Source organism: Pinus tabuliformis, chromosome 3_2 (assembly GCF_031772625.1).
Source record: "Pinus tabuliformis cultivar Carrire ecotype Pingquan chromosome 3_2, CPIR1, whole genome shotgun sequence".
NCBI lineage: Eukaryota > Viridiplantae > Streptophyta > Pinopsida > Pinales > Pinaceae > Pinus > Pinus tabuliformis.
This window is the reverse complement of record NC_142302.1, coordinates 453,108,266-453,130,659: the sequence shown is the minus strand read 5'-3', so window position 1 is coordinate 453,130,659 and position 22,394 is coordinate 453,108,266.

The following is a 22,394-nucleotide window of genomic DNA, read 5'->3' as shown; positions in this document are numbered from 1 at the left end:
TTCTTTTTGATAGCAAAAACAAATTCGTTCCAGGTAGAAATGATTTTACCATGTTTTTGCAGATCAGCTTGTGTCTTGCCTTCCCACCATACTAGTGCAGTTCCTCCAAGTCAAAGGCTAGCCAGCTGAATCTTCTTCCTTTCTGAATCAACGTTGTGTACCTTGAAATATACATCAATTTTTCTAATCCAATTATCTAGCTTTTCTGCATTGAGTTATCCATCATAAATTGGCAAATCAAACTTAACATCTAATTTGATTAAGGAACTTTTCTTCTTCTTCTTAGAAAAACTAGTGTTATGCGAAGAAGATGATGAGGATGATGAAGGTGATGATGGAGGAGATGGTGGAGGAGGCATTTCCTCTTTCCCTTTTCCTTCTGGAGGGGCAACTAGAAACGGTTCCTCTACTCCTTTGTCTAGTTTGGGTGTTGCAGTGCTTTCACCTCGACCCTTCTTAAACTACAGATACATCTCTTCCACCATGGCTTGGAGTGTCTTAAAACTTTCTATAAATTGATATTATGATCCCAATGGAGCTTCTTCTGCCATTCTCCTCTGGGAATAGACTCTTCCAATCTTTGGATTAGCCTCAACAAGTTCTCCTTCTCCTAGTCTGAGCTTTAATTTAGTTAGCATTCAAAATCCAACACAAGCTTGTCTAACCTTACTGAAACCAAAACCAAATGCTCTGATACCACTTGATCCGAAATGGATACTAAATCAAGAAGAAAAGGTATACAGACTCATGTGCAGGAAAATTCCTATATTATTTAGTGCAACAAATCAAAAAGATTACGAATAATATAGACAATTAATAGTCAAAAAACATAACAGACACACACATCAACACAACAAATAATCAAGGAGTTCACCAGACTTCCTGGCTAGGTAGCCTGGTCTAGCTTTCAATGTCGACCTCTACATTAAGTCTTTAAGAACAAATTATTACAAGAGTGAGCTCAAAACAGAGTCTCAACCAATAGTGACATCAAAGAGGGATCTTCTCGAAAATCTCGAGTCTAAAAAAGTGCACAGACTCTCCCTCTGTCCTGTTCCTATATTCAATATGCCTCAATCTAACTGACTGAATGTCTTCAACTGCCTTCTCCTCTGACCGCCTTCAACTTCCTTCTCCTCTAACTGTCTTCAACTACCTCTATTCTATCATTGGATGGCTTTTTAAGCCTAACAACGTTGTCTGTCTGTCTCCCTGTTTGAGCTCTCTGGATCCCAACGCTGTCCCTTCATCTCCCTATTGATCTAAAAATGGGGCACTAAAGGCTTCTTGTGAGCTTACAAGAACCTCTCCCACTTCCAAATCTTAAATATTCCCAAGATTTATTGATTAACCAATGCAGAATTAATAAGGTGCTTGAAAATAAGGTGTATGCTGGTGTTTATTTTTTATTTTTTATGTGCTTTAAAATTTTGTTGTTTATGCTGATATAACATACATATAACAGTAAAATATTAAAACAAATAAAAACACATAAGACAACAAGTTTAACATGGATTTCACCCAAAACTCTTGGGCTATGTCTCCTTGAGCTCTAGTCAACTCAACTAGGCTCTCTAGGATTATGGCAGCAATTCTTTTACAAGCTCCACGCTCAAATCCATTGGTTTACATAGAACACAATGGGCTTAGAACACCATCTCATCCCTGGCTCTAAAGCTCTCTGGCTTTCTGGCTCTTGCTCTCGCTCTGGCTCTCGACTTTGTCTCTGGCTCTAGCTCTGGCTCTTGGCTCTGGCTCGTGGCTCTGGCTCTGGCTCTGGCTCTTGGCTCTGGCTCGTGGCTCTGGCTCTGGCTCTTGGCTCTGGCTCTTCACTCTTGGCTCTTAGCTCTGGCTTCTCTGAGCTCTCTCTTTTGGCCTCTGTGTGCCTCTATGATTTGCTTGACCTCCAAGCGATCTTTAGCAACCTTCCAATGACCCTTTTCAGCAACTTTCAGCTCTCTCTAGCTTTTCGCTCAACCTCCAAGCGACTCCAAGAACTCCCTCAGCTTCTCTACCTTCAGCTTTCACTAGATACCTACTTCCTCATCAATTGGGTTCTCTGGATCCTTTGAGGCATTTTTCCGACTCTCTGGCTTCCCCAGCCATTTCTCTGCATGTAATCATTCCTCCGCAGCTCTGCGGCTTCTCTGCGTGTTGTCTGTTCGACTGGCCATCTGGCTTTGTGACTCTGTGGCTTCAAACACATCATTGCCTGTCAAAAACACCCGCTTGCAGTGTGGCATAGTGATTAAGGGCCGTTACAGAGGGATTGGGGCCTTCTTCTAGGAAAAAACCCGAAAATGGAGAAAAATCCAATACACAGAGATTTTTCCGAAAATACACTATCGGGCGTGAATTCCGGACTTGAAATTTCATTAAATTGCCCCTATAAGCCTTTCAGGTCCGCCATTAGTTGCAATATCGCATCACATAGGCGAGAGGTCTAAAAACCTCAATACATGGGAAATACACAGAAATCCTGAATTCCCGGATTTCAAATTTTATGGAATCAGCCCTATAAACCTATCAGGTCCATCCAATATCACTTATCACTATCACATGGCGTAATGGCCAAAAAAACCCAATACTCAGATAATACACAAAAAATCTGAAAATTCAGATTTCAAAACTTATGAAATCGTGTCCATAATCTTTATCGAGTCTGCCTTTTTATTGGCATTGGGGATTGCCAATCGTCGATCTCCGATCAAATCTGGAGCGTTGATCTGCTCCCTAATCAAACGGTCCATATTGCATCACATTGTTGCATATAGACACCATCTCTGATTGCATATCAGCATATCGCGGTGCTACGGGTCCTTTCCTTTTGGGTGTGCCGATTGCAATCGCTCCATTGCATAGCTCGGGGTCCCGACATCGCGTGCGGGCCTATCTCCGATGCAATAAATCGAACGTCATAGTTGGGGATCCCTTCCGCCTCTGCTTTAAGTCGTTCGCTCAACCCTTTCGATGCGATTTACCTTTATAAAGCCTTTTATGCCATTTTTAGGAGAAATGCCTCCTTTTTCGAAGGACAAAGGCAAACTTCTTTCTGTGATAACTTCTGCATCCGAGGTCCATTTTAGCCCATTCAAATTGTTGTAGATTCAAAATTAAAATATCTACGTAATGGGACTATTTCTAGGAGCATCCTTAGACTTTCATTTTCCTCTGTGAGGAACACTTAGACTTAGAAGTCTATCCAAAATCCATTTTGGATCACGCCTTCCAACTAAAGAAATTTTGGTCTCCAAAAGACTGATATACTGATCTGAATAGTAAATGAGAGTAACAACACCCTCTTCTTTCAACCTCCACACAATTGCCTTGCATAGTGCCTCTGAACCAAAGCCTTTGACCACTTTCCTTCCTGTGTGTGTTGGTCCTACCTTCCTCCTTGTCTTCCTGTAGAACTCCTGCTGAAATGGTCATAAAAGGTAGTTTTAACTTCTCTACCTTGATCATTGATCCAAGGTGGCTCAAACAAATGTGAAGTGATCTGCTCCACAAAACTTTAATTTGTACCTATTTGAAAAGCTGTCAACAACAACTGTTAACAACAACAGAAACATAGACAACAACTGGATGGACTAAACTCCTGCTTCACAAAAGAAACAGATTTCACATCTTGTGAACACCTCCATGTCTTACATTTGCATACAAATGATGGACTAGATAACAAGTCCACAAAACATGCCTTTAAAACAAATTACCCTTCAAGTCAAGCATGTAGAAAAATACTATTAGGAATCTTTTTCAAAAGGTAAAACACTTCATCATTATCTCCATCTTGGAGACCAAGTTAACTTCTCCCAAGTCAACATTGCATCACATGCATGTCAAAGAAATCAACCCTGCAAGTTAATTACATACACATGTTCAAAAACAAGGAAACCATCAACATCCCTGTGTTCATGCACATCAAGCTCATGCATGCATTTCATCCTTCAACTTTCGCTTAAGCACACTGTACTTTAGAAGCTAAAATGAAATATAATGTTGTAGCAACAAAGTGAGTCTCCTACTCAACTTCTCCATTCACCTTCTTGGTAAAATCCTGCAACTTGAATTCCATTAACAAAGAAATGCAAATAGATGCATCAATAGACATGCAATCTTAATTGGATAAGAACTCTAACCATTTCTTACCAACCCATTTCAAAGGTATTTCCATTGTTTGCACATCAGCATCAACATGTGAATCATATTGAAACACATAATTCATGGAAAATTCCTTTCCATTTCTGCATCTTCTCTTTCCACTTTCTTCAACTTTTGTGGAAGCATTGTTGGAATCAGAGTCCAACATCTTTCAGCAAGATGCCCTTGATTATGGTAGTAAGTGCAACACATGTGCATCCTCTTGACAACATGATTTGCCTTGTCCAATGGACCTTTGGCTCCTTGCTTCTTTTCCTTCAAAAGTTTCCTGTATGTGGCCACTCTCTTCCAACATCTAGAAACATTATGGTTATCCAAACCAAAAGAGGAACATGCAATTCTTTTCCAATGCTTATATGGAAATTTACCATGCTTTACATAATCAAAAGGAATATGTTTAGAACCAGATTTATACCTTTCTCTTTCACCTTTATTGCCTTCATGAGGAGGTGAATTGAATGAAGAAGTAGCTCCATTTGGAACACCATCAACCTCTTCAAGGCTTTCAAAGTTTCCACAACTCTCTGGTTCAAGTGTGTGCTTCTGAACACCTGCATCCTACAAATGATGCTTCAAGCTATTGCATTCCTCCTGAATACAATATTCACACTTCTAAGGTAGAGGACCTGTAATGAAACTCCTTCTTGGAACTGTTTCAATGGCCTTCATGGCAGCTTTGGAATTCTCTTCATAAGACTGTCCATAGCCAAGACCCAAATACTTAGGCCTTTCCTCAACCATTATTGGCTCAACACTACCTCGTGCATGTTTACCCAAGCCTTTTCCCTCATAGCCCATCTTAGACTTTAGCTTGGAACCTATGCCTCTAGTATGCTTTTCAAAAGAACCAATATAAGCATTCTTAGAAGAATTTGAAGACAAACTGGAATGACTTACCTCTTATTCAAGCTGGTACTTGACTAAGTCTTCTTTGGAAACAAAGAGTTGTGTCTCCAACTCATGCATCCTTTTCAGGTTCATATTTTCAATATGAAGTTGCCTCTCCATTTCCTGCAATTTTTCAGAAAGCAACTGCTTCTCTTCCTCCATGAAATTCAACTGCTCTCTAAGTATGCTCCTCTTCCTTCCATCCTCATACATTTCTCTCACCATGTTCATCATGATGAACAAGTCTTGCTTCATGTCTCCATCAAAGAATATTGTGATGAAGGAGGAATTTGAGGATACACTTGTAGAAGTTGTCATTATGCCAATGAACACAAGAACTTCAAACAACATTGATAAAGAGCTTATTCAAGAAACATTTTGCAACAAACCTCTTGTGCTTCAAGGATTTCTTTGAGGTCCTTTGGGATATAAGAATGCCTTCAGACCTTCTTCCTTCTTCTCCTTCCTGGACTGAGCTATCAATAAATTTCCCTTCACCTCTGCAAACTCAAACAATAGTCAGTCTGCAACAACATACAATCAATTAGACAATCAATCCTTGACAACCCAAACACCTTTCAGACAAGCAATCTTTGCTCTGTCAATCAAGCATTCTGATCTGATACCACTTGCTTTGGTATAACCAGCTCTGATACCACCTGATCTGAAAATGGGGCACTAAAGGCTTCTTGTGAGCTTACAAGAACCTCTCCCACTTCCAAAGCTTAAATATTCCCAAGATTTATTGATTAGCAAATGCAGAATTAATAAGGTGCTTGAAAATAAGGTGTATGCTAGTGTTTATTTTTGACTGTTTATGTGCTTTAAAATTTTGTTGTTTATGCTGATATAACATACATATAATAGTAAAATATTACAACAAATAACAAACACATAAGACAACAATTTTAATATGGAGTTCACTCAAAACTCCTGGGCTACGTCTCCTTGAGCTCTAGTCAACTCAACTAGGCTCTCTAGGATTATGGCAGCAGTTATTTTACAAGTTCCACGCTCAACTCCACTGGTTTACACAGAACACAATGGGCTTAGAACACCATCTCATCCCTGGCTCTAAAGCTCTCTGGCTTTCTGGCTCTGGCTCTCAGCTCTAGCTCTTACTCTGGCTCTGGCTCTTGGCTCTGGCTTGTGGCTCTGGCTCTAGCTCTGGCTCTTGGCTCTGGCTCATGGTTCTTGGCTCTCAGCTCTGGCTTCTCTGAGCTCTCTCTTTTGGCCTCTGCGTGCCTTTGTGATTCAATTGACCTCCAATCGATCTTTAGCAACCTTCCAACGACCCTTTTCAGCAACTTTCAGCTCTCTCTGGCTTTTCACTTGACCTCCAAGCGACTCCAAGAACTCCCTTAGTTTCTCTGCCTTCAGCTTTCGCTAGCTTCCTTCTTCCTCATCAATTGGGCTCTCTGGCTCCTCTGAGGCATTTTTCTGGCTCTCCAGCTTCCCTAGTTGTTTCTCTACGTGTAATCATTCCTCTACAGCTCTGCGGCTTCTCTGCGTGTTGTCTGTTTGACTAGCCATCTGGCTCTACAGCTTTGTGGCTTCAAATGCATCATTGTCTGTAAAAAATGCCCACTTGTAGCGTTGCATAGTGATCAGGGGCCGTTACAGAGGGATCAGGGCCTTCTTCCAGGCAAAAACCTGAAAATGGAGAAAAATCCAATACACGAAGATTTTTCCAAAAATACACTATCGGGCGTGAATTTCGGACTTGAAATTTCATTAAATGGCCCCTAAAAAGTATCGGGTCCGCCATTAGTTGCAATATCGCATCACATAGGCAGGAGGTCTAAAAACCTCAATACATGGGAAATACATAGAAATCCTAAATTCCCGGATTTCAAATTTTATGGAATTGGCCCTATAACCTATTGGGTCCGTCCAAATATCTCTTATTGCTATCACATGGTGTAATCGCCAAAAAACCCAATACTCGGATAATACACAGAAAATACGAAAATCGAGATTTCAAAACTTATGAAATCACGTCCATAATCTTTATCGGGTCAGCCTTTTTATCAGCATCAGGGATCACCAATCACTGATCGCTGATTAAATTTGGGCTGTTGATCTGCTCCCCGATCGGACGGTCCATATCGCATCGCATATCGCTATCACATCGGCATTGGCATCGGGGATCGTCGATCAACGATTAAATCTAGACCATTGATTTTCCTCTGATCGGACGTTCCATATCGCATCGCATCGTCACATATCGGTGCCATCGTTGATCGCATATCGACATATCGTAATGCTACAGGTCCTTCCCTTTTGGGTGTGCCAATCGCCGATCCGTCAATTTGCCGATCGCAATCGCTCCATCGCATAGCCCGGGGTCCCGATATCACGTGCGAGCCTATCTCCGATGCAATAAGTCGGAGGTCGCGGTTGGGGATCCATTCGGCCTCTGCTTTAATTCCTTCGCTCAACCCTTCCGATGCGATTTCCCTTTATAAAGCCTTTTATGCCATTTTTAGGAGAAATGCTTCCTTTTTCAAAGGACAAAGGCAATCTTCTTTCTACAATAGCTTCTGCATCCGAGGTCCGTTTTAACCCATTCAAATTGCAGTATATTTAGAATGAAAAGATCTACGGAATGTGACTATTTCCAGGAGCATCCTTAGACTTTCATTTTCCTCTGTGAGGAATAATTAGACTTAGAAGTCTATCCAAAATCCATTTTGGATCACTTACTGAGCATTTAAACAGTCATTGCAAAACGCTTAAGGCACAGGGTAGCTGTTTACAAACGGAAGGTTCTTTGGGCATGGGTGAAAATCCCTGAAAATACACTTTTCGTTTACACAGAGGAATGCACGAAATACATTGAAAAACCAATGAAAAACTTGACTGAAATGCCAAAGTCGGAAGTCAAATAATATAAAACCTGCTCTATAATCCTTTTGGGTCCGCGCCTTTATCGCAAGTTGCATGTCACAGCGCCAATGGTCATGGTCCATAGCCTTTGTATTATGGTGATGCGATCAATATCGCCGATTGAAATCATCGATCACACTCGCACATCGGTCCGCCACATTGCTTCGAGTCATTTCCCTTTATTGTGTTGCGATGCGATAAGTCGCAAATTGCATATCACATGGTCTTCGGGCCGTGGGTTAAGTCCTTCCCTTTGGAATCTGCGATGTGATATCTGTAATCTCCAGCGTTGATCTGCGTGCTCGATCAATGGTCCACGTTAAGTCACCGATCGCAGTCGCATTTCCCTTAGGGCTGCCTCTGATATACTCCGATGTCCTCTCCCGATGTGATATCCCAATTTAATATGGGCCATTGATATATCCGATCTGATGGCTCCTGTGCAACGAGACTTTATGTTATGCTTAGCTCTATTTTCTGCCATTCTTAGTGTTTTTCTTCTACGATAGTGTTTTCCGATAGTATATGTATATGAAGACTTAGAGTTGGAGGTTTGATACAAGATCCATTTTGGATCAATGCGGTCTTTCTAGAATTTTCTAAACATCAAAATAATATTTTATTTCTTGATACAAGAGCCCAATCGGGTCTATTACATCATGAAATTAACTTTGACTCAAGACAAAAACCCTATAGCACTCAATGGGTGCTTAGACCTAGGAACCAAAAACTTTGAGCATGAAACCCATGATTTAATAAATATTTTTTCTTTTACAATAATTTTCTTTTTCCTTTGATAAATTCATAAGAGATACATCATGTAATGAGCCAAATACAATTATGAATACCAATACTAGTTACAAATTTCAATAGGAACTTCGCATGTTACATACCTTCAATGACTTCTAGGGAAGATTGCTCCTCAACTAAACTCACCTCTCCTTATTTTTTACTACACATTTCTTCTTATATGTAGACTTGTTCTGAAATGAAGTGCACATGTGAAGTTTCTCAAAGGAGGTTGAATGTCTACTTTTTATAGCTTTCCAAGGGGTATTTAAGGGATATTTAAGCCCAATGTGAGGCCACCTTAAGCTAGCTACCCAATTTGTTCTTGGGAGCACTATAAACATTTTTCCAAAATACAAAATGATTTTCTTTCTTTGATACAAGTTCCCAAATGGGTATTTACATAATGACATTGACATTTTGACTCAAGACAATCCTATAGGCATGCAATGGATGCCTAGCATATTGACCAAAGACTCAAGCATGAAACCCATGCTTTATACAATTTTATTTTTACAATTTTCTTTCTTCTTTTGACCAAAATATAATAATTACATCATGACATGAGACAAATGACAATTATGAAGACCAAAACTAGTTACATTTCCCAAAAAGTATGAGCATGTCGATTCAACTAAGCCATAGGAGCAACACCAATTATGTTTCCATTTTGAGTTTCTCACTCAGTTTGGGAAAATTTTTCATTTGATACATGATGAAAACAATAGAAATATGGTCATGATATATGTTGCATGGTGAGATTGTCCAGTCCTCCAAGTGCAATGAAACAAGATATCCAAAGGAAGTGAAACAAGATCTTTTCAAGATGATGGCTCTTCTAGACTTTCGTGCTCACCAAGGCATCTGCAACACCTCCTGCAGTTTTGGACATGAGGAATCCCTAGAAACCCTAGGTTATTTGCATGTGTGAACATTAGAAGACAAACTACAAACTTTTGAAATATTGATGTGTCTATCAATAGGTCAAAGATCCATCTTTATATAGCCTTTCCAGGAGGCTCCATTAGCCCTCTATAGGTTGACTTTTCCTTGGCTAGTCGACTTGGCCTTGGGAGCCTTCTGGACATTTCTAATTTCAAAATATTTTTTATTTCCTTGATAAAAATTCTTGAAAGGGTCTTTTAAAATATGGCAAGGACTCTTGACTCATGACAAACCCTAGGATAATTCAATGGATGTTTGACCTAATGATGAAGTGAATTGAGCATGAAACGCATGATTTACAAAAATTGTTTTCTTTATTCTTTTGATAGATACATAATAATTACATCATGATATGAGTCAAATGAAAATTATGAAGACCAAAACTAGTTACATTCTTCAACATATTGAAGTATGTGGGTAATTTTTTGTAATGGAAGATTAAATGCTATTAAATTATGTTGAGTTCTCAATTTATCGAGTGAGTTCATTGGTTAGAATGAATAGGTTCTCAATTTTTCAAGTTTTTAAATTTTACTTGAATATTTTAAATGTAAATAAATTCCTTGTAACTCACTTGTATTATTATAATGTTCTTGTGATTTCATCAAGACATTTCTCAACATCCCTTATGACACTCACTAATAGTTTCTCTCATTTGATGGAGTGTTATAGGATGTTCAACCAAACAGGTATTTGTCAGATATATCTTCATCGGGTGATGAAAGTTTAGGTAGGATAGAAGAAACTGACCAAAAATTTGCTACGATGTTTGACAGGTGAAGATCAACGAGAGGTGAAAAGATTAGAAGAAAATTTTGTAGACGCGTGGAATTTTTTCTTGCAAAAGGGGGGTCATGTTCTTATAATAATGAGAGCATAGATGACATCGAGGTGCCCTCGAGGTACAAACATCTAGTGAAACGGTACCCAAGGATATTCCTAAAATAAACACTGATTTTTCTGCCAATGAAAGGATATATCACATTTACCCATCGTCATTACATGGCTTGGGGCTATTTTCCATCGATGACATAATGGTATGTTATGCAGGATTAACTGAATTGATGGAGTATGTCGAACATTGTTACAACTACAATGATTAGGTACGGCTAGTCCAATAAACCAAAAGTATGTGAAGATATGGAGTGGCCGCAAATTATATACAACTAAAAGACAATGATGAAAATAAAGGCACAACTATGTATATTGGTGGAAGGAAAAATGAAACAAGGAATACTACATGGTTTATAAATAGTACACGACCCGTCACCACAAGTAAGCAACCCAATTTCATATTCAAGGGACATGAAATAAATAGTGTATTCATATGTGCCATTAAATCAATAGTTTTAGGGGAAGAGTTTCTCATTGATTACAAATTGAATAGAATAAATACAAATATTTCTATAATGGGGAGGATATGTATTCAATTTTACCCATCTTGTAAGAAATGTCTATTGTATGTTATGATTTTCATTTACTATAACATATTGTTAGACATCTGGTAAGTTGAGGAAACATTTTAATATGCCATGGTTAAAATATTATGTTAGGTTGATCAAGGTCAAAGCGAACCAACCTCGCAATAGGTAAACATCAATGTAGTTGTATGTAAAATAATATAACCACAAGATATATATACAAATAGCTTTTTATCCATTATAGAGTACGTCAAAGTCATATTTTTAGGCATCATATAACTAAATGAAATATTCATTATGCATGTGACCAACTTGAAAAAATGCATTCCTTCATCCTTTTCAAAGTATTTTTTCTATATAATATGGAATCTATATTATTCCTGTCATAATGCCTCTTGTAAGATCATTCCAAGATGATGAAGCTTTTATAAATTTAGAACATTTTATATTGGCCATGATATAACGTGAAGTTTCTATATAAATTTAGACATATGTCAATAGTGGTTTTCTTATTAATATAATGATGATTAATTGTGGATGAATTGCAAATTACACTTATTTGATAAATAGGGTGATAAGGGGAAGGAACCAACCTTAGAGCAGTCCACAGATGATTGTGATGAAGAACTTACTGATGAAGCAATTTTTATGATTTCTGATCCATTTCAAGCAATAAAGAAGCTTAAAATTAAAGCAAACAAGAAACTTAATTCTTTAGTTATGATTAAGCCTCAGACGGATGAGATAAATGGTGAAATATGAACCTTTTTGAAACAAGTTTGTTGGTATGGGGCGAGAAACTCATTTAATTATACAAATTATTTTTTTATGATTTAGTTATCTCATCCTTTATAAAATACTCTTTATTTTATAGGATTTTTTGGTGAAGTACAATCCTCATGCTACGACTATGGGGCTTGGCATTGTTATTAATGTTGATGCTCCACTTGTGAGTGAGTCACCAGTCATTGAGACTTGTACACTTGCTCAACCACCCACAATAGGATCTGCATCGCCTAAACAACATACACCAGGATCTACACACGATGTTGTGGATGCAGAGCATGATCTGATTGCACAATTTGAAGTGATCTTTCCTGGATCTTCTCGTGTTACTAGCATGGGATCATTACCGATCATGATTTTGGTAGATGATGACAATTCCCCCATGAAAATAGAGAAACTTCGAGGTATTTAAGAAATGTTTTAAATATTAAGTACAACCTAAATGAAATTAACCTATAGTCTGTGATTATTTTAAACTAATGATAATACCGTTTTGTAGGAAATGATGTATTTTATAAGCATTTGTATGACATAACCTTGGAAATATTTGGGTCAGACATTCGAACAAACTGGAAATCCCAAAGTTTCAAGTTAAAAGATGAACTTATTAATAGGATGGTTCACTTTTTCAGTGAGGGTAACTTCAAAAAGTTTGGAGTTACCTCAAAGGAAGACCTACATTTAAAATATTTACAGGACCGGTATAAGTCTTAATTGGAAAGGTCTAGGTCAGATGAGCTCCCTCCATCGATTATAGAGATGGAGTGGAGAGTGATCATGGCAGATGCACACGAGAAGGCACTTCGAAAAGCAGGGAAGACTCCATTCGGACTAGGAAGGTATGAGCCACTTTTAATAATGTAATTATTATGGTTTATTGTCATTGCAACATCTAATTAATTTTTTCAATGTTTCAAATATAGGCTCCCAGATACTTCTAAAGCCCACTATGGATAGAATAGTTAAGCATGGGAAACATCATCTTGGCCCAGGTGGTTACTCGAAACTGGTCACAAAAATTGTAAGTATATAAAAAATTAATATTCATCCAAATAATAAATTGTTAACAATAATATCATAGAAGAAGAAAAATTCATGTTTTAATGAAAAATTGCAGGGAACACAATTCAAAGAGGCTCCCACGGAGGAAGACTTAAAGCTTTCTTTCAAGTATGACTATCAAGTCATGGTTGAACGGAGGAAAAGCTTGACGTCTTCACATTCTTTCACCACCCAACCTAACACTTAGGAAAATAAAAGCAACAAATAACATTTATAAATCATTACTTGTTAAATCTATTGGTTATTATTTTTAGCCATAAAGTAATGTGTTTGATTGTAAAAAACATACAAACAATGTACATACAACATATCAAGCTACTAACGATGGAGTGCTTGATCTTGAGACTGATTTTCAACTCGGTACTGGAGGTATTTCATGTGTTAGAAATAAATTGTAGTATGGAATACAATTAAAAATATTTAAATTCAAATGGTGTATTAATTATAACCTTTCTTGTTTCTACACTAGAGCATGCACAGGATGTCACCAAAGAAGAGGAAGAACATATGGCCATATACAAAAGTATTACGCTTCCCTCCACTACTGAAGTAGGTAAAGAACACTCTACTATTCTTTTTATTAATAATTTTTTTTTAATAGTAATAACTATAAATGTGAATTTAACATTTCTTTCTTCTTGCAGTTGATGCTCGGCCTCACTTGCAGCAATATAGTCGTAGGAATAGGTCAGCAACAAGACATATTACACTAGATACCATAGCAATTGAAGGGGGCCAAGATCAAGACATCCTTGCTAACTAAAAAAGAGAAAGAAAACTGATAAAAAATTATGCACTTATCTATTTAGAGCCTGTTTTTTTTAGTACCACATTTTTACTATCTTAATAAAAAGTTGTGATTTTTCCGTTGCAAAAATTAGAATGATTTTGTTTCATACTATCTAAACATTTATTTTTGATAAAATTTATTGATATAAAATATTTTGTGGATGTACGAATGAATGAATGAATGATGACACCCTTATAGGCATCATATATTTGTGATCTTTCTTCATCCAACTCTAGTTCGAGGTTATGATTAGATTATAATTCAAGCAAAGGTTTATAGAGGCTCAACCAAAACCCATGTAAACTGAATAAGGGGAAAATCTAGAAGACACATTCTAATATTTTGTCTCATATAAAATTTGTGGATTTTAAAAATATTGGTATACAAGTCATTTTGAAATATGTACAACCCTTACGACTACAAGGAAAACCAAGGAATCTCCCATGGGTTATAACATTAGTTTCCATAATATTTATAAATAAAAATACCATGCATTGAACTTATTTCTAACGTACCAACATTTGTTAAAGAAACCACCCATTTTAGTCTTGGGGATGAGATAGTTATAAAACATTTCCTAGTGAAGGATTTGAGTAACTCCAAATCTAAGTTTGTGGACTAATGGATTATTATAGTGCAATATGCATGAACTTTAGGACTTTCCATCCACAATATTGTGTTACAATAATTCTAAAGTTCTTGTTACTAAAAGAGTTGATGCCTTCCTGTCCTTGAATAATACCTTTCTTCTCTTCTCCTTGAACTACTCCCTTAATTGTGATGCTTCAATCAACATTCCAGATGAATAATTAAGGGTTTAATCCTCTAAGTTTTAGTGATTAAATTATTCATCTTCATTTGCCCTTTTCAATTATCGTAGGAATTTATAGGGTAAATTCCTTAGATAGAACACCAAAGGACACTGCTCAAAAACACATCAAAGACCAGTACACCAGTATCCTTGACATGGTTAAAAGCCTCAAAGAGGGAAACAATCCGCGGCCTGAGCCAATGCGACCACTTCAGGCAATTTATTAATGTAAAAGAAAAAAAATTACATAAGATTCTCTCATGAACGGTCACTTTACAAATGACCCTCCATGCTCTTTAAATAGAGATCATGGACCAATCAGGTGTTAAGCCACGAATCAAGTGTTAGTAATACTAAAGAGAGAATGAATCGTTAGATAACTTCATGTCTATAATATATCATGATCGTCAGATTGTAATTTACAAAAAGTACATACTAAAGAAACACACTTTACCTAACTATACACTAGACCAAGTTATACTTAATTATTTCCTATGTGTTAGAATATCCTAACATCCCCCCTTAAGAACAACTTGGGATAGGATTGAAGGATGTACAAAGATGACATAATAGGAGAAGGAAGGAGGCATTAGAGCCTATCCCCCCTCAGTGACAACTTCTTGAACTCCAACCATACATCGAAGTTTAGTAAACTTCGCCTCTGTGAGAGCCTTTGTAAAGATGTTTGCAACTTCATCATCAGTTGAACAATAGTGCGCTTCAAGAATATGGTTATGAATGAGCTTTCTAATGAAGTGCATGTGTAGTTCAATGTGTTTATTGTGCTGATGTTGGACTGGATATTTTTAGAGTTGAATGGCACTTTGATTATCACACCAAAGTGTAGTCGGATGTCGCTGCTGAAAACCAAACTCTGACAGGATCTGACGAAGCCACAGGGCTTCCTTACTAGCTTCAACGACGCCACGATACTCTGCTTCTATTGAAGAAAGAGAAATTACACTTTCGCAAGCCCATGTAATAGGTCTAGAACCAAGAGTGAAGACATAACCTGCAGTAGACTTCTGATTATCAGGGTCACCAATCCAATCAGAATCAGTGAAACCAACCAATAGAGGAGATGCTTTTGCACTATAATGAATCCCAAAATGAACTGTACCTTGAACATAACGATGTATTCTTTTAGCTACTTCCCAATGAATTTCATGTGGGTTTTTCATAAACCGAGAAACAAGGCCAACAACAAAGGAAAGGTTAGTACGGGTATGGGTCAGATACAAAAGGTTTCCAACAAGCTAATGGTATAAGATAGTATCAACTTTAGGGGAAGTACAAGTGATTGAAAGTTTGGCTCCAGACTGAAAGGGAGAAGGGGCTAGCATACAGCCTTCCATGTGAAAGTGGTGTAGAAGGTCACAAGCATACTTGGACTCGGAAAGGGAAATACCTTCTTTGGATTGCAAGACTTGAAGACCAAGAAAATAATGCAAGTGTCCTAAGTTTGTCATTTCAAATTTCTTTTTAAGGATGGACTTCACATGGTTTATAAGGTTGGGATCACTAATAGTAAGGATAAGATCATCATCATAAAGAATAAGAATGATAAGATACTTACCCACTTTCTTGGTGTAGATAGTATTGTTAGAATGACACCTAGAAAAGCTAGTATCTAAAAGAAAGCTATCTATTTTGACATACCAAGCCTGAGGGGCTTGCTTGAGAACATAAAGGGATTTCTTAAGCCAACATACAAGGATGGAGTCTGTTATGTCCTTATAATACTAGTGATTCCCCCATTATTATTTTCATTGTATCCCTTATTATTATTGTTGTATCCTTATTGTCTGCATATCCTTATTAGTTTGCCCCATAGGAGACCACTATTGTTATTGTTGTGCCCTTATATTATTATTGTTATGTCGGCTTTGATTATATTGTGACCCCTTAGACTCCTATATATAGAAAGGAGGTTTTGTCATTTTTATCATCCAAGAATTGTTCATATGTGTAATGTAAAGGGGGTTCCCCCTCAAAGAGGCTGCTTTTGAATTCGTTGATCTATCTTTTCTTCTATTTAATGAGCTGGTTGCATAACATTTGGTATCAAAGGTTTGAATTCTAGGGTTTCACTGCTCCAAACAAGTCATCGTGGAATTTTCACTCTCACAAAAAGTAACAGAAGCTAAGAATCACAAAAGGCATCAAAAGAGGGGGACTTGTAGTCTTGTCCTTGAGAAATAAAAGCTTCTCTTGTAGAATGGAAGGTGGAAACAAACACAAAGTAGGTTGGTCATAACTTAGTAAGAATGGAATACATAAGGCTAAAATCTTCTTTCTTAACCTTAACACCTTCCAAGAGAAGTCTAAGGGTCTTGAACTTGGACAAAAAATCTTCAATGGAAGAAAAATTATTGGGGTCCAATGTAGGCAACTCATTTTCGAGTTGATGGGCTCTAATTTCATTTTTAATTCCAAAAATTTTATTGTGTTGTTTCATTGCTTCATCGGGGGTATCAATTTCTATGATATGGAATCTAAGGTATGGAGAAATAGAAATCTCTATTAACCCACATGCTTGATCTTGCTTATTTTCCCATTTGGTTTACGTATCTTCATCTTTAGGTTTAAAATCTTGGCCTGAGGCTATTCTATAAAGACCTTTACTTCTAAGTAAATACACGATGTGGGATAGCGATTGGAAGTAGTTGGTGTTGTCAAGAATAAATAGGCATGGAATTTCCATTTTAAAATAAATTGAAGCTGTATATGTTGAAACAAAGTGTTCCAATGGAAATATCTCGAAAAATTAGACCGATTAAAAAAAATGGCTCCGCAAACGGCTTCCGGATGAAGAAGTTATTTCTTTTTGAAGAAAAGTTGTTGAATATGCCAACTAACCTCATGAATATTTGGAAGTGGATGATAATGTTATATTAAAAAAAATTCCCCCCCTTTCCAAACTTAATCTAATTAGCCCACTTTAAAAAAAGATTACTTTATGTGACCCACTTTTCTAAATAAGTGAAAGTCACTTTTACAACGGTACTTTATGAACTATCTAGTAAATTGTAACTTAAATAAAAGATAAGTGACTTTAGAATTATAAGTGACTCATTATTTATAATGGGTGAGAACGCTTTTACATAAAGTAACTTTAAAACATAATTTACATTTCCTTTTTTAAAAAGTAACTCAATAAAAAGAAAGACTTGAACTCAAGACCTCTATTCTCATAAAGTAACTTGAGGTTAAGTGAGCTAGTTTAAAAGGTTAGTAATTTTTAGAAAGGAGGAATGGTTTTTTTTTTGCTCACTGAATCTTTGGGGTGCGTGCTTTCTTGAAAAACCCATTTTTTGCCTACAAAAAAAAAACCACACAAACCAAACGAACAAGCAAAAGTATCCAAGCCTTATGACTTAAAGTTAGATTTGGTCAGAAATTAGATATTTTCCTCAATTTTTTATTTTATTTTCCGAGATCACACTAAGGCACGGCATAATAGCATACACATTAGAAAAATCCTTTCCTTTTGTTTATGGTTTTCCCATATCGCACAGAGTCACGGGGCAAAGAGCTTACACAGAAATGAAAGGTATAGATTTGGTAATATAAAACAAAAAAATTATAGAGGACTATAAACCGAAATAAGCAGAGAGATAAATAACTATAATTGCAAATAAAGACTATATACCTCCATATCTAAAAAATAATGTAGCTAGGGCTACCATAAACCTTTTCGTGTGAAACGAAAGGGGTTCCTCACTAGAACAGATGATCTTAACACAATAGAGTAGTCCTATCATCCTAAAAGCGGTCAGAAACAATGGATCTAGGAAACGACAGTCAGATGTAGTTGTACCGGCTTCGGATTTGGATCACCAATGGATGCAACACTTGAATAGCTCAGATACCATGTAGGAATTTACAAGGTAAATTCGTTAGATAGAACACCAAAGGACACCACTGAGAAACTGATCACAGATCAATACAACAATATTCTTGGCATGGTTAAAACCCTCAAAGAGGGAAACAGTCCACGACCTGAGCCAAAGCGGCCACTTTAGGCAATTTATTAATCTAAAAGAAAAAAATTACATAAGCTTATCTCATGAACAGTCACCTTACAAATGACCCTCCTTGTTCTTTGAATAGAGATCATGGACCAATAAGGTGTTAAGCCACGGATCAAGTCTCGGTAATACCGGGTAGAGAATGAACCATAAGATCACTTCATGTCTAGAACATATTGTGACCGTAGGATTGTAAGTTACAAAAAATACATACTAAAGAAACTCACTTTACCTAACTATACACTAGACCAAGTTATACTTAATTATTTCCCATGTGTCAGAATATCCTAATAATTACATAATGGTTTCAAATCATGTGATAATGAACTCAACTATCCATTTGAAAAGATCATGATCAACGAAAGATAGGATTCTAATTGAAATATACCATTGAATCACTTAGTACTACTAACTAGACCTACTAATATAAAACTAATCAAAGCCAATTCAATTAACAAAATTATTATAGCCCATTGTCTAGTCACCTCATGATAGTTCTCAACCAAATGATGTCCAATCCAATTGAGTTAACTCATTAATTTGTATTTTTTATTGATCTGAAATGTTTCATAAAATTCAAAACTTTGATTTTTATAGCTAAGGATGGTGGAATAAAATTAAAAATTACACTTATTTGATAAACAGGGTGATAAGGGGAAGGAACCATCCTTAGAGCAACCCACATATATTGCTGAGGAAGTTCTTAGTGAAGTGCTTAATGATCCTGATTGGTTTGATGATGATGAGTTGTACAAGCCACTTGACCCAATCAAGAGACATCATAAATAAAAGCCTTGATAATAGAATGAACGAAGAACTTTCTTGTTTGATTCGCATTAGAAATAAAAGTCTTGATACTAAATATAGGATCAACATGTTCAACCAACATCTTTAGAAATATTAGGTAATAACTATATTTTAAAGTGATTTTTTGTTAGGTCCCTATACTACTACTGTAACCCCTTATTGTTATTAGTACAACCCCTTTATTATATTGTTGTACCCATGTAGTCCCCATATTGTTATTATTGTGCCCCATAGAAGCCCACTATTGTTATTATTGTGCCCTTATATTATTATTGTTATGTTAGCTCTCATTATATTATGACCCCTTAGACTCCTATATATAGAAAGGAGGTCTTGTCATTTGTATCATTGAAGAATTGTTCATTTGTATAATGTAAAGGAGGCTGCCCCCTCGAAGAGGCTTATTTCTAAGGCGTTGATCTATCTTTTCTATCTTTTTGTGAGTTGGTTTCATAACATTTGGTATTGGAGCTTTGGGATTCTAGGGTTTCGCTGCTCCAAACAGGGCATCGTGGAATTTTTGCTATAACTCTTTTTCTGCAACGTTTCATAAGCTAAAAAAAAATCCCATTTGAAAATAAATCGCACTGAACTTCGAGTCCAAATTTCAGATATTTTTGTGCTATATTTTCGGAGATATGATCTAAGGACGTTAAGGTTTTTGTAAGCTCTAGCATTTCATCTAAAACAGGTTATCGTAGAATTTTCACTATAACAATTTCGCTACAAAGTTTCATAAGCTCAAAGAAAAACCCATTTGAGAAGAAATTGGTCTGAACCTGGACTTCGAATTTTATATCTTGTTGCGCTATATTTTCGGAGATGTAATCTGAGGAAGTTAGGGTTTTTGCAGACCCCTGAATTGCATTCCAAACAGGTGACCGTGGGAAAATCGTCATAAATTTCGCTCTGAGCATAAAATTGAATTTTCCTAAGAAGTTACAGAAAGAGGACAGACTGTAGTTTTTCACGTATCATTTTTAGAACCTAAGGTTGAAACAAGGATCCCCCGACACATCGTACAAGTTCGCTCTACGGAACCAGTCTATACTCAGGTCATCGTGGGACATTTGGCATAACTCTTAATTGGAGAATCCAATCTTGATAAGACTTGTGGGGTTAGAAATATTACTTATAGGGTTACCGTAGGATGAAATTTTAGATCTTAAAGATCTGAAAGTACAGAGTTACAATCATTTCAAGATCGAACTCCTAAAATGAAGAAAAAGCGAGATGAGGAAGTTTGATGACAAGGATCCAGTAAATTGGATACTACAAATGGAGAAATATTTTGAGCTACATGGTGTACCACTGTTACAAAAGGTACGTATTGCATCTTCATATTTAGAACAGGATCAATTTTTATGGTATAAAGGGCTTTGTTCTCGTAAACAACTTGTTACGTGGTCAATATTCATGGAGGAAATGATAGCACATTATGAAGATACAAAGAGAAACACATTCTTTAACCAATTGATAAATCTCAAACAAAAGTGTTCAATGGCAAAGCACATTGAGGAATTTCAAAAATTGAATATAAGGGTAAAAGATATTCTAGAGAAGCAAAGGATTGATGTCTTCATAGGTACTTTAAAGGATAACATTCAACATGAGGTTCGCCTTTGGGAACCTGATTCATTGGAGAAGGCATTCAAGTGGGCAAGAAAAATTGAAAGAAAAATTATGGAAACAAGGAATCCCACCACTCACGACTATAATTATTGAAGTGTTTTTTCTCCTAGCCTTCCACAACCTATAAGTTTTACACCACAACAATTGGAAGAAAAAATTGAAAAAGGGCTTTGTTACAATTGTGATAGGAAATGCACTAAAGGTCACAAGTGTGCTGAGAAGAAATTATTTTACATAGATTATGAATAGGAGGAAGAAAAGGATCAAGAAACATCAAAATAAGAGGATATACACTAGGAACCAACCCCAGAGAAAGAAGAAATGAGTCTGACCATATCTTGTAAATAATTGGCAAGAATTACCACTCCTCAAACTCTCAAGATAGAAGGACATATCAAGAAGAAAAAGATTTAAGAAGTGAATGATCACAACGAGAAAGAAGAAATGAATCCAATCATATCTTGTAATGCATTGGCCAGAATTACCACTCCTCAAACTATCAAGATAGAAGGACATATCAAGAAGCGAAATATCACATCGAGAAAGAAGAAATGAATCCAACTATATCTTGTAATACATTGGCCGGAATTACCACTCCTCAAATGATCAAGATAGAAGGACATATCAAGAAGAAAAATGTTCAAGAAGTGAAAGATCACATCGAGCATCAAGAAATGAATCTGACCATATCTTGTAAAGCATTGGAAGAAATTACCACTCAAACTCTAAATATAGAAGGACATATCAAGAAAAAAAGGTTCAAGTAGTGAAAGATCACATCGAGCATCAACAACAAGTTCTCCAAATTTTAAAGGATAATGCCACTTTGGTGCAGAATCGAATGAAACAATAGGTAGCTCAACATCCTAGTGAAAAAAGTTTTGATGTAGGTGATTGGGTATTTTTACGACTACATCTCAAGCAAGCTATTTATGAGAAGGAAATGTTGGCAATACTACATGCACTTAAGAAATGGCGACCTTACCCAATGGGAAGACACTTCAAGATAAAAATGGATCATGATAATCTTGAATACTTTTTAGAACAAATATTATCTTTAGAAGAACAGAAAAAATGGGTCACAAATATGTTGCATTATGACTTTGACATCATCTATAGAAAAGGGAAGCAAAATTTTGTTGCAGATGCACTCTCAAGAAAGGATGAGGATGTGGAAGAATTGTTTTGCGCTATTTCTATTATCCAACTAGATTGGATAAATGAAGAAAGGGATGAATAGAAGAAGGACGAAGAAGTGTGGTGACTCATTCAAAAGTTGCAGAAGATCCCAATTCAAACAATATTTCCAGAACTTGAAGAGGAAGGAAAAATCATATTGGAACCTGGAGCAGTCACATAAACAAGAACCCGACACCTACGAA